Source organism: Lactuca serriola, chromosome 4 (genome assembly GCF_051521515.1).
Source record: "Lactuca serriola cultivar US96UC23 chromosome 4, Lser_US96UC23_V15, whole genome shotgun sequence".
NCBI classification, from domain to species: domain Eukaryota; kingdom Viridiplantae; phylum Streptophyta; class Magnoliopsida; order Asterales; family Asteraceae; genus Lactuca; species Lactuca serriola.
Genome location: NC_136411.1, coordinates 393118686 through 393132473, shown reverse-complemented (window position 1 = coordinate 393132473; position 13788 = coordinate 393118686). Strand labels below are relative to the sequence as shown.

Sequence of the window (13788 nt, the reverse complement as noted above, 5' to 3'; positions counted from 1 at the left end):
CTCCTAACCATGGTTTTCAACATAGACATAACTGCTGACAAATCTTCTGAAGCTGCATAAGCTGATCCCCTTGTCACATCATTCCTTGGATTGTGGTATTCTCTAGAATGCTTAGAGAATTCTTCAATTAGTTGCATTATCGTCGGGGGTGCTTTCTTCGTGAGTGGACCTTGCAAGTCAAGTAATTGCCTTGTTGTAACATTCACTCCATCATAGAAGATGGAGACCTCTTGTTGACTATTAAGGTCATGATGTGGGTAATTCCTTAGTAAGCACTTATACCTCTCCCAAGCTTAATAAATTGACTCTCCAGCTTGTTGTTCAAAGTTGGCTATGGCTTTCTTTAACTTAAATATCTTGGAGGATGGGCAGAATTGATCCATAAACTCTTCTTTCATCTTGGCCCATGTGGTGATGGATCCCGGGGGAAGTGACTTGAGCCAATCCTTTGCAGCACCCTTCAATGTAACTGGAAGCATGCGAAGTAGCTGAGTTTCGCGAGGCACGTTTGGACCATTAAAATAATCAGCTACATCATTGAATTCATGCAAGTGTTTGTAAGCATCTTTGTGGTCTTTTCCATAGAAGGGGATCTCCTTGAGTAGAGCAAAAATGTGACCCTTTAGCTCAAAAGTGGCAGTTGCGGGAATTGCGGGTTGCACAAGTCCCGGTCCGGTATCATCGCGTATCCTCTTCTTCCATTCCCCCATGGGGACTTCATCGATGTTAGCCATGAGAATAGCTAATTCATTGTCGGAATCGGAGTCATACCCGTATGTAGGTTCTTCTTCTTCTTTGGTTTCGTACTCGATGTCTTCTTTAATCGGGTCGTCACTTGCTAAAGAGGTGTATTCTTCAAGCTAGACAAAGGCGACTTCTTAGGTGTATTCGAGCTTTCAATGTCTTTGCCTTTGTTCTTTCTCAATGCGGATTCTGGGTCTTCAAAAGGGGGCACTAGTTGAGTGTTGGATCCTTTGGTCATGAAAAGCCTGCAACAGAACAACAAAAACACGTAAAAAGAACAAAAGATGAAACATAACGAAAATAAAAACTAAACTGTCAAACAACAGTGAACTCGCCGAGTAGCTTCGAGTGCACGCGGCGAGTAGGCTGTATGAAACAGAAAAATTTAGACATAATTAAATAAAAAGATTAAAAATCAATAAATACTAAAAGCTAACCTACTTACTGAGTTACTAAAAATTTAACTTTGTGCAAGAAAAACTCACACAAAGGATCGATAAAATTAGGAATTAGATTTAATTTTTGAACCGTTCCCCGGCAACGGCGCCAAAAACCTGATGTGTGTAAAATGCACTGGTTTTATTCCTACTTTTAAATTATAAATTTAGCACACAAAGGCAGTGAACCTGTCTTTTAGTGGTATAGTTACATAAGTAGGGTGTCGAACTCAGGGAACAGAAATTAAACTAATAACTAATTTTAACTAAATAAGTAATAAAAGTAAAGGTTTTTCTCTAGTTTTACAAGACTAGAAACTTAAACACACCACCTAACAAGTGATTAACGAAACAACTTAAAACAAGTAAAAATTCACCAAATTTCATAGAAAGTTTCTGTTTAGGTCCAACCAATTCACTCCTATGGTTATTTGCATAATAAGATGATAATTAATTGTTATTGGTTACCAACTATAGTGGTTAGATTCATGTTCACTATTACTAACCCTTAGAAAATTAATGAATTCAAGAAGTGGCCAATTGTTTAAACTAATTAACTCCTAGTTCATTTATTTGGATTAAATAAGATTTGTAATTGGTTAATCAAGTTGGTGACTCAACTAACCTCTTGTTTGTTGGTTTTTCAAACAAGCTTACACATTGATTTACCCATTCTCTCATTAATCCTAGTTTCATGTTCATTAATCCTAGACATATGATAAAGTGTTCACATAAACATATGAGGTTAACAACTAAGAGATGTTCATGCAGCTTAATTGTCTTCTAATTAACAAAAAATAGTTATGGTTAATGCATAAGGTCCTTTAACAAACTTAATTTAATAAAATCACCAATAAACAATCAATAGAAGTAATAATCAAACCATATGAGTAACTTGGTTTTTCGTAAACAGAAACAAAACGAATTTAGCTCATGATTACAGTTGAAACAAGCTCAAAAACGAATTTAACTAAGCTAGTCATGATTAAATCCTAAGATTAAGTGGAAAATATAACCTAATTTACCTTGAGTCTTCAAAAGATCAAAGATTAGGGTTCTTCAGGTCTCCAAAGGGTTCTTCAATCGTAGGTGTATCTCCCAAAAAGCCCGAAAAGTCCCCAATCCGGAACTCGCCGAGTAGATGTGGAAAATACGTGTTTATCAAGGACTCTTGACTTTTCTTTGCGAATATTCTCAAGAACTCACCGAGTAGCTTTGTGGACTCGCCGAGTAGCTCCAAATATCTTCTTTTTCTTCACTCTTTGGTTCCTAATTGCTTCTCCATACTCCTTTTCGCTTCCAAGCATGTCTTCTAGACTGAAAACACAATTTAGACATTATTAAGTACCTTTTGTCCATATTATGCACATAATTAGCTAAAAATGAATAAAAATCTATACTAAACATATGGCTAACTATGCACATATCAAAATACCCTACACTTGACTTTTGCTTGCCCCCAAGCAAAACTGACTTTTAGCACATTAGAATCACATAGGACAACTCCAATCGAACCCAGACATTACGCCAAGACCGCAACGCGTGCATTTCTGTCTAAAATTTTCCTAACCCCCCCCCCCCCCCCCCAATATTCCAAATACTTACAATCCTCATAAACATTCACCCACTCATCCCGAACAATGCTCATTTTATGCATCCCTCCGAATCCATCCGCAGAAAACTTCCTAACCTCAAGGTGTTTTTGGTTGAGCAACCCAAGCATACATAATCTAAGAATTATAGTTTATGATACCACTATGGAACTCTTTAGGAATTCTTCACTTCTATGATATTTGATCTTTTATTTCTTTGAATTCACCACCTTCTTTGATTTTTGGTATCTTCACTTTTTTTTCTGTGGAATTTTGACCTTTTTATCTTTACTTTGATTGCTCCAAAATTCTTCAAACTTTTGTTGTAACTCACTTCTTTTTTCATATAACTCACTTTTTTTCACTCAAAACCCTACATGCTTAAGCAGGGGCGCTAAACTTCAACCTTTATTAGATAAAGAATAAAATCTTCCTGGATACATTTCTGGTACACGATGCTAAACATATTGCATCCTTCGGACTAAGCAAGGTCATGTTTTTGTCCCCTGATTTCACTGGAATAAAGAAGCCACAAATGCACTAGAACGTATATAGGCTCAACTAAATATTTGGGTCTTCATGCAATTATCAACATAAATCTAACATGGAATCCTAATTACTTTTACCAAAATTTTCTAAATTAAGTCCTAAGCAACATTTTTGGTATGCAAAAGTTGCTTTTTTTTTTAAATATACCTAAATTAGGATATTAGGATTCTAAATTTACTAAGATGTAGCCAACCCCCTACTCCACACTTAATTCATGCAATGTCCCCATTGCATGTTATGCTTGAAAAATATAAATATGAAATATAGAGAGAATTGGAACAAAATCCCCTGGGGTAGCAGTTGCGAAGCTGATTTTCTTCAATTAAGCTCCTTCTTTGAATGACTTTAGACATGGGAACAACTCATCCATGTCTTGGTTGTCATGTCGCGTGTGGTAAACATATAAATGACCCAAATATTTAAGACAAAGCTCTTAGAAACCTCCAGGAATGAATCTTCATGAAAAATATGGGTCTTGGATACCTTGAGCTTTTTTGAAATCATCGGAATAGTGTTGGACATAGAGAGACTCGGCAAGTCAGTTGTGGGACTCGGCGAGTCATGCCAGTTCTTGCCCCAAAACCCTTATGTTAAGGGTATGAGTTGAGATTGGAAAGGGACTCAGCCAGTCTGAGTCCATAATGGTCACGAAGTTCATCGTACTCGACGAGTTCAAGGAAGAACTCGGCGAGTCTAAGGCAATCTCCTTAATTATGAGGATGGACTCGACGAGTTGTTTATACGACTCGACGAGTCACAGACTAGACACATTCATATGTGGATCATGAACTCGACGAGTTCAAGGATGAAAGCGGCGAGTCGGATGAAGTTGGTCCCGATTGTGTGGTTGAAGGAGAACCCGTCGAGTTATTGCTAGAATCGACAAGTAGATTCGGGGTTGTATGGGGTTGGAGAAGTATGGACTCGACGAGTTGGTAGACCAACTCGGCGAGTCAGGTCAGCTGGATGTTGACTTTGACCAAGTTTAACCAGGGTTGACTTTTGGTTTATTGTGGTCTAATTATTGTGTGGGTATTGATAGTTCGGAAAGCCGAAGGGTTATTGATTCAGAATTGTTGGTTAGCAGTCAGAAGTGTTCAGCAAGTCTTCAGCAGTACGAGGTGAGTCTCCTCATTGTTTGTATGGGTCTACGGCCACAATGCTGACCCATTTAGTTTATATACTGTAGGAAGACCTGGGGGTTAGCCCTAGGCATTATGCATGGAAGACCAGGAGGAGGACCATGGCACTCGGTATGTTATTATGTATGGTAGGAAGACCCGGGGATTAGCCCTAGGCATTATGCATGGAAGACCAGGAGGAGGCCCCTGGCACTCGGTATGTTATTATGTATGGTAGGAAGACCCAGGGGTTAGCCCTAGGCATTATGCATGAAAGACCAGGAGACGGCTCCTGTCACATAATATGTTATTATGTCTGGTAGGAAGACCCGAGGGTTAGCCCTAAGCAACATGAATGAAAGATCGGGGGGGTGGCTCCTGGCGCACTGTATGCTATTACGTATGAAAGACCAGGATATGCTTAGTAGCCTAGTAGAGTGGTATGTATAATTGTCTTTGTGATGCTTTCATGGAAGACAAGGGGGTGGCCCTTGGCATTTGTCTGTAAGACCCAGGGAGTAGCCCCAGGCTTGACCAGGAAGACCACGTCCGACCCGTGGCATAACACCAAGACTATGTGTGGCACATAGCACCTTAGCAAGACTATGTTTGGCACATAGCACCTTACTTGATTATGGATATGTTGGTTATGTATGGCTCTTGGTTATGTATGGCATGTATGGATCAGTTGGTATGTATATATGTGGTATCTGGGGAACTCACTAAGCTTCATGCTTACGGTTCTCAGTTTTGGTTTAAGGTACTTCGTTTTCAAAAGAATGGAGTCAGCTCTATTGCAGCGCATCACACTATGTTATCCGCACATGAGATCTTTGGGATTATACCCTGATATAATTTTATGATGACATGTTTTGATTATTGACGTACTGGTTTTCGCATGATATTTTATTATGGATGTTTTCTTATACTGTTGGTTTTATAATAACTCATTTCAAAATGAAATTTTTGGCCTTGAATTTTGGGATATTACAAGTTGGTATTAGAGCCTTGGTTTGAGGGATTCGGGAACACTCTCGGGTGTGTCTGGACTCAAACTGAGGGCTTGATATGAAAATTTTCAAAAGGAACTTGAAAAGTAATTGAAAAGAGAAAAGAACTTTGAAAAGAACAAGGTGTGTGATGCGTTAAATCGACCGAGCTCAAGTAAGTGGTTCCCAAAATACCAATACATGTTTGATATGTGACATGATATGATTATATGAACAACATGCTAGATTAGGACTTAGGATCTAGGAGGATGCCTTTTTGCCTGATATATGATTCTGATAACTACATGCTAGGATAGGGATAAGGATCTAGGAGGATGCCTTGAATGCCTGTTGTGTGAGCTGCATGCTAGGACTGTCTAGTCAGCAGTAGGATAACCTGATTATGTAATGCTTGATATGGTTACTCGATGCACGAATGCTGCTTGTTTTGTGCTATAGGGGTCCTGGATAACTTCAACTAACTAGTGAGCGGATATGAAACAGTATCCGCAAGCTAGTTAGGGGAGGATGGTAAGGACTCCTGGTGCGGCTGATGACGGAGAATGGGTCGGAGAGTGCTCTAGGGAAGCCTAGGATGAGAATAATTGGAAAGTGATATTGGTTAAGGGACTTGGTGAAGTCGAATCAATCCTTGAGGAAAGTACGAATAGATGTGGAAGGTAGTATAGGCCCATACTACTGAAAGCAGAGGATCCGTACTCGAGTCAAGGAGAGCCGAGATGGAACCAGGAATCTTGGATAATGTGTGAGACCTCTCGGGGTATGTTTTGATCCTAACATTTATGTGTTTATTCCCAATATGGTGGTCCTACGACATGGAGCAGGAGGCTTGGGATCTGGGTCAGGATCGAGATCGGGCTCGGGCGCGGGATCCGAGCCGGTTGATGATGGATTACATGAGTTCATCGCGTCTGAGATTACGAGAGGTATCCTTGAGTCGACCCCAGTCATTTTTGGGTCGATCAAGGATGGCATTATCAAGCTGATGGAGGATCGCCTCAGGGCATTCAGGAGTGACATGGTGACCAGCCAGTCAGGATCACGCACACTGTCCTTCAAGGACTTCAAGGGCAGTGGTGCGCCAGACTTCCACGGGGTGAAGGACCCCATTTTTTCCAGGAGATGGATACATTGAGTCTGCAGAGTTGACGAGCTTCTGTCCTGAGGGGTCGAAGGTTCAATTTGCTGCAGGATGCTTGAGGGACGGAGCTAGAGACTGGTGGGAGTCAGTTGGTGACTCCTTGGGAGCCTCAGCCATTTAGGCTATGACCTGATCCGACTTTGTGACCAGGTTTAGGGCGGAGTTTGCCCCGACTGTGGAGCTTCAGAAGCTGGCCAAGGAGTTCCTAGACATGAGACAGACGACGGAGTCGGTGGCGGAGATTACTGCCAAGTTTCGGGAGAGGTCCTTATTGCTGCCACAGTACGTAGGGGATGATGAGGTGCAGAGGACCCGCTATCATGACATGTTGAATGCTAATATTTGGGAGTATGCCAGCTTCTCAGCATTCCTGAACCTGGACTCTATGATTGCCAGGGCATGGTAAAGGTAGATTGATTTGGAGCACATTACGAATAGGAGGTCGGATCAGATGTATACTTTAGAGGGTCCCGGGAAGAGACCTAAGACTTTAGATCAACGATTAGTAGGTCGGCAGGGTCGAAGTCAGTGCAACATGTGTGGGAAACTGCACGAGGGAGTTTGTCGTTCTAGGGGTTCAGGCTGTTACAAGTGTGGCAGTGATGGTCACGTCAGCAGGGACTGCCCATAGGGGCAAGCATTTTACGTTTCCACTACAATCAGGTAGGCCACAAGATAGCCGAATGCCCGACGATGAGAGGGGAGCAGGGAGTACGTTTTCCCCCGACAACTTTGAGGATTATGGATGGGTGAGGTGTATGACCTTGAAGTGACAGATGAGGGTGATCTGGATTACAGCAGGGAATGTTGCAGGTATGTGTCAATGGTTATTTTCAATTCTATGTGTATTAGGGTTATTTTTACCCCAGACTCAGGTGATAGTATGTATGAGTTGTCTCTCTTCTTGTATTCAGATTATACTTTCAAAATTGTCATATGCCAATTGCATACCAGGAACTATTAGTAGCTAGTGTAGGGTCATCTCTCACTTCAGGTTCGAAGTGTCCAATATTATCTCGGTTACAGACGAAAGCGGTTTAGAAGCGTTACATGGAGGACGGTGGGCAGGGTCCATGGAGTAGTCATCCACCATCATCAGGGTTCGGTGGTTCTAGTCTTGGTGCTTGGGATAGATTTTGGAAGCATCAAGGGAAGTGGTGTATCATTGATGAGGTTGCTGTGAGCATTAGTTATTCGGACCTTAAGGGTGTTAGTTTGAGCTCAGGGGATTATTAGTATCGAGGATGCAGGAAGTGTTCATCCAGTATTCGGTAATCGTACGGAATTTGGAGTGGGCTAGTGATGGATCGCTTGCGACACCAAGGCGATGGTAGTTATCATGCCTATTGTGGAAGGGAGGAAGGAATGGAAATCCTCGGATTTTCGTGTGTCGTAAAGACTTAGCCGAAGCTAAGTGGGGGAGAAGCAATCATGTTATAGGAGCAAAAGCGGTTTTGAAACTGGGATAAGTTTCGCTCTCCTGTCAGGAAGAAAGACGGCCCAGGTGGCTGTATGAATTAAGAACAGTGTGAATTGGAAGTTCCAAAAACTTGCCAATTGTGAGATCACATTCTCGATATCTCCTATAGCAGATTGCAGGAGAATCGGTCGGGAATTTCATATAGGACATGAGTACAGCTTGGGGGTACTAGATTGTGCTTGTATACTCGACTATGGGTTAGTCGTAGCATCCAGTAGCAGTCAGTCGGTGTAGAAGGTGTTGACAGACTACCGGATGGCTGTAACATTCACCAGTGGTCAGATAGTAAGAGGAGTGTGGTAAGACTGTCGGGCGGTCCATAGCAATGGTTAGCAGATAGCGTAGGAGTGTTGAAAGAGTATAAGGTGGCCCGTAGCGTTCGCTAGTTACCAGGAATAGTAAGGGAGTATAGTTAGACTGCGGTATGGCACGTAGCATTAGTATAGTAAGACTGTGGGGTAGCCCGTAGCATTAGTCGGCAGATAGCATAGAAGTGTGGTGCGACTGCGGTATGGCCCGTAGCAATCGTATGTGAGTATAGTTAGACTGCGGCGTGACCCATAGCATTAGTATAGTAAGACTGCGGGCTGGCCCGTAGCGTTAGTCAGCAGATGGCGTAGAAGTATGGTGAGACTGCGGGGTGGCCCGTAGCGTTAGTTGGCTGGTAGCACAGAAGTGTTGTAAGACTATGGGGGTGGCCCGTAGCATTCACTAGTTGGCAGAGCGAGTATAGTAAGACTACAGGGTGGCCCATAGCATTTGTTGGTCCCTATTTGCCAGTATGAATGTAGCAGGTGTGTGATTCGCTAGCAGGGTTTTTCAGATAATTTAAGTTAGGGCGGGGCAGCCGCCCGGATGTGAGTGGGCCACATTATGATTGGATTCGGAAGACAGTAGGTCATTAGACACCAGGAGTGGAATAAGACTGCAGGTAAGTCGTGGCATTCATTAGCAGCTTAGTTTGCGGAGTGTGAGCGGGCGGGGGGGGGGGGGCGTATCTCCGAGATAGCATGGGGGAACCTGTATTTTCGATTTATGGCAGATCAGTTGGGACCAGGGTGGTCTTGGTTCATTCAATAGATGGATGGGAGTCAGCAGGGCTTTAAGCGGGAATGATGATAAGGGATTTGGAGCCGCAAGTCGTGAGCTGATTGAGTGATGCTAGGTTGCTCATCGCGTAAGCAAAGGATCTCAGAGCAAGTCATTTGGCTCCATGATGCGGTTCTCGTCTAATCCTTCACCGTAGCAGAGAGGGATCTGCTACTTAAAGGATTATCGAAATTCTCCTACTAGGTGGAGATTCCAATTTTGGAGCACCGTATGTGGGTTTATTCTATGAGTATTGGTAAGAGGGTCGGCACTGGGTGTGGCCGGAATTGCGGTTTCACCAGAGGATTGGACCTCGAAGGAGATTGGAAAGGTTGTTGCTATAGAAGGTGCCTTGGAAAGGCCAGTGGCAATGCTGAGTAAAATGGGTGAACCCGTTGCATACCAGTGTAAGTGTACTAGGAGTACCGGTAGAATTACCAGTTGGGTAAAGGGTTGTATTCGAAGGTAGGGATGATCGGATTATTCTGAAGGACATATTCAAGGATTGGATCGAACGGGCGGAGTGTGTAACTAGTGAAAAGTGGTAACCGGATGGTAAGATAGTTGATCGTGGCGGACTTCGAGGACGAAGTCTAGTTTAAGTGGGGGAGAGTTGTAACACCCATAATTCAGAAGGCTTAGAAAGGGAAGGAATCTCAAATGAGGAGGGTGACTCGTCGAGTAAATGGGTGACTCGACGAGTTGGGACGCGATTTGGTCGCAGGTTTAGTGACCTACTCGACGAGTCAGAAGACTTACTCGGCGAGTTGGCCAGGTTTGGTAAAAACCCTAATTACAGGAATTGTACCCTATTTAAGGAACATTATGGCCTTCCACCAGCCCCCTTGATAATCTCTCACGTCCAGAGCAAAACCGTAGAGTCTCCTTTGAGCTTGTGAGCCATTTTGTGAGTCTTGAAGCATTCTTGGAGCTTGGAAGGTGAAGAAGGAGATTAATGATCCAAGGAGGGAGGAGTTGATCTAGAAGATCCATCTCATTTGCTACTATTATTGGTAATCAAGATCCTTTCTTGCCTTGTGGTTTGTTAGATCTCCTTTTGTCCCTTTTATGAAGTTATGGACCAAGAATGATGCCTTGTGGGATTTGGACGTCCCCAAGCTATATCCTTTCAGATCTAGGGTTGTTTAGTGAAGTAAAGGCATAAAGGTGGGAGCTTTATGCCATCAAACCTCCCCATGCAAAGATTAAGTGGTTATTATGGCCTTTTGAGCAAAAAGGTCCATCTAAGGGTGCAAAGGTAGCAACTTTGTGTGACATCTCGACCCTAGGAGGCCAGATCTGGGTCTTGGATACCTTGAGCTTGTCTGAAATCATCGGAATAGTGTTGGACATAGAGAGACTCGGCAAGTTAGTTGTGGGATTCGGTGAGCCAGGACAGTTCTTGCCCCAAAACCCTTTTGTTAAGGGTATGAGTTGAGATTGGAAAGGGACTCAGCCAGTCTGAGTCCATAATGGTCATGAAGTTCATTGTACTCGACAAGTTCAAGGGAGAACTCGGCGAGTCTAAGGCAATCTCCTTAATTATGAGGAAGGACTCGACGAGTTGTTCATACGACTCAACGAGTCACAGACTAGACACATTCATATGTGGATGATGAACTCGACGAGTTCAAGGATGAACTCGGCGAGTCGGATGAAGTTGGTCCCGATTGTGTGGTTGAAGGAGAACCCATCGAGTTATTGCTAGAATCGACGAGTAGATTCAGGGTTGTATGGGGTTGAAGGAGTATGGAATCGACGAGTTGGTAGACCGACTCGGTGAGTCAGATCAACTGGATGTTGACTTTGACCAAGTTTGACCAAGGTTGACTTTTGGTTTATTGTGGTCTAACTGCTGTGCGGATATTGATACTTTGGGAAGCCGAAGGGTTAGCGATTCAGAAGTGCTGGTTAGCAGTCAGAAGTGTTCAGCAAGTCTTCAGCAGTGCGAGGTGAGTCTCCTCACAATTGTATGGGTCTACGGCCACAATGCCGGCCCATTTAGTTTATGTATGGTAGGAAGACCCGGGGGTTAGCCCGAGGCATTATGCATGGAAGACCAGGAAGAGGCCCTTGGCACTCGGTATGTTACTATGTATGGTAGGAAGACCCGGGGATTAGCCCTAGGCATTATTCATGGAAGACCAGGAGGAGGCCCCTGGCACTTGGTATGGTATTATGTATGGTAGGAAGACCCGGGGGTTAGCCGTAGGCATTATGCATGAAAGACCAGGAGACGGCTCCTGGCACACAATATGTTATTATCTCTGGTAGGAAGACCCGAGGGTTAGCCCTAGGCAACATGAATGAAAGACTGGGAGGTAGCTCCTGGTGCACTGTATGCTATTACGTATGAAAGACTAGGAGGTGGCTCATGGCATCCTATATGTTTAGTAGCCTAGTAGAGCGGTATGTATAGTTCTCTTTGTGATGCTTTCATGGAAGACCAGGGGGTGGCCCTTGGCATTTGTCTGTAAGACCCAAGGAGTGGCCCTAGGCTTGACCAGGAAGACCACGTGCGGCCCGTGGCATAACACCAAGACTAGGTTTGGCACATAGCACGTTAGCAAGACTATGTTTGGCACATAGCACCTTACTTGATTATGAATATGTTGGTTATGTATGGCTCTTGGTTATGTATGGCATGTATGGATTAGTTGGTGTGTATGGTATGTGGTATCTGAGGAACTCACTAAGCTTCGTGCTTACGGTTTTCAGTTTTGGTTTCAGGTACTTTGTGATTATCTGCACAGGAGATCTTTGGGATTATACTCTAATATGATTTTATGATGACATGTTTTGATTATTGGCGTACTGGTTTTGGCATGATATGTTATTATGGATGTTTTCTTATACCGTTGGTTTTATAATAACTCATTTCAAAATGAAATTTTTGGCCTTGAATTTTTGGATGTTACAATAAATAGGACCCCTAGGCTACATAAATCAGATACCCTAACCCTACGAGTGATAGAGCCGATTTCAAGAAGCCTCCAATCTCTCTCCATGATCATTCTTTTTCTATTTGTGTTTGTAAGCCATTAGAGTAGTGACACTTGTGACTCTAAGCTTTAAAGATAAGGAGATTCAAGCAAGCAACAAGAGGTAATGATCTAGATCTAATTTGTTTCTTTTAATTTCGAATTATTCTCATTAGATCTAGGGTTAGAAAGTATTGGATGAATTCATGTACAATTAGAGAAACCTAGATCCAAGCATTAGGGTTTGCATGAGCACATAGGATGTTCTTTTGGCTCAAACCCATCAGTGGTATCAGAGCTTTGTTTGGTTTCTGTTGTATTTGATGCATTGTATGTTCATCATGTGAAAAATCGTTATTTCTGCCTCTGCATGACCTGACTCGGCGAGTCAGCCCAACTTGGCAAGTCCATTTAGTGACTAGGCGAGTCGGAGCGTCAGGCAGAGATTTTTTCGGGATTATTTGATGTTTTGATTAAGGATACTTACCTAAATCGTTTTAGTTTAATAAAATTTGATTTTTATCACCTTTTTGTCAATATCCTTAACAACACAAGAGATAATTACCAATTATTTGAATAATAAATTCCTTATTTGATAATATTTGATTATATGAATTTATTTGGTGAATTATCTTGTAAAAAATCTTGATTAGGTCAAATTTAGATAATCATTAAATTAATTGTTTAATTTAAATTTTTTTGCTATTTGATCCTATGTGTTTTGAAAAGTTCAAAACTTGTCCTCAAGTTTTGAAATTTAAATTTTGTGATTAAAATGTCTAATTAGAACTATTTAAATTTCAAACCCTAGAATTTTACAAGTTTAAAATTCAACCTTATAAGTTATAATATTATAAGATTAATGTGTATATATGTATAACTTAAAATGTTAGTCTTACCGTTAGTAGGCCTCATTCACGAATCCAATCTCTAAGGGGGGTATAAGGTTATGGCCTATAAAATGGCCATTTAATGGGTGTCCACTCTCACCCACCACTTCCTTGATTGGTGAAGGGTCGTTAGCCAAATGGGTAGGATAGGGCAACCCTTTCTCATTAATAAGTATAATGATTATAAAAGTAACTAAATGTTTTACAAAATTCCCAATCTTTGTTACTTTAGGAAAAGTGAATTAATGCAATTCCATGAAATTACACTTTGTACCCTTGCTAAGACATTAGTGGAGCGTGTGTGGTTAACCGGCACACTAATTCTAAGCAAAGGTGGTAAAGGGTGACTCATTGTTTGTCTTAGTTCGATGAAGCGTGTGTGGTTAACCGGGACATCAAATATGTGACTGTAACAATGAGGGCACCATGTATATTAGCATGGTTATTCACACCCGCTTTGTGATCCTCGGCATCCCAGTCACAAACTTGAGGGGCGTATCAAGATTTAAACATGCCATTGAAAAGTTCAATGAATCTTAAAAAGATGTAGGAGTTTTCAATCATTTAAAACTTAATCCTCTTTTCATTTTTCATGGTGGAGAATTAGTGAATTGTCATTCACTTACCTTCAAATTATTTGCATGTTGGATTATGGCCTCCCTCTTCTAATATGTAAATAATGTTGTTGGATCCTAGCCCTAATTTCTCATTTGGGTGTTTAATTAGGGGTTCATTTCTAATCAAAATTTGTTCT

General features: G+C 42.1%; 1 non-coding gene across 1 annotated transcript; it reads left to right on the top strand.

Annotated features, from left to right (window-relative positions):
- Positions 1-243: 243 nt before the first annotated feature.
- On the top strand, positions 244-350 carry LOC145049041 (small nucleolar RNA R71). Its single transcript, XR_013683162.1, has one exon. It is a non-coding gene; the product is annotated as a small nucleolar RNA R71 (small nucleolar RNA).
- The last annotated feature ends 13438 nt before the right edge of the window (positions 351-13788 follow it).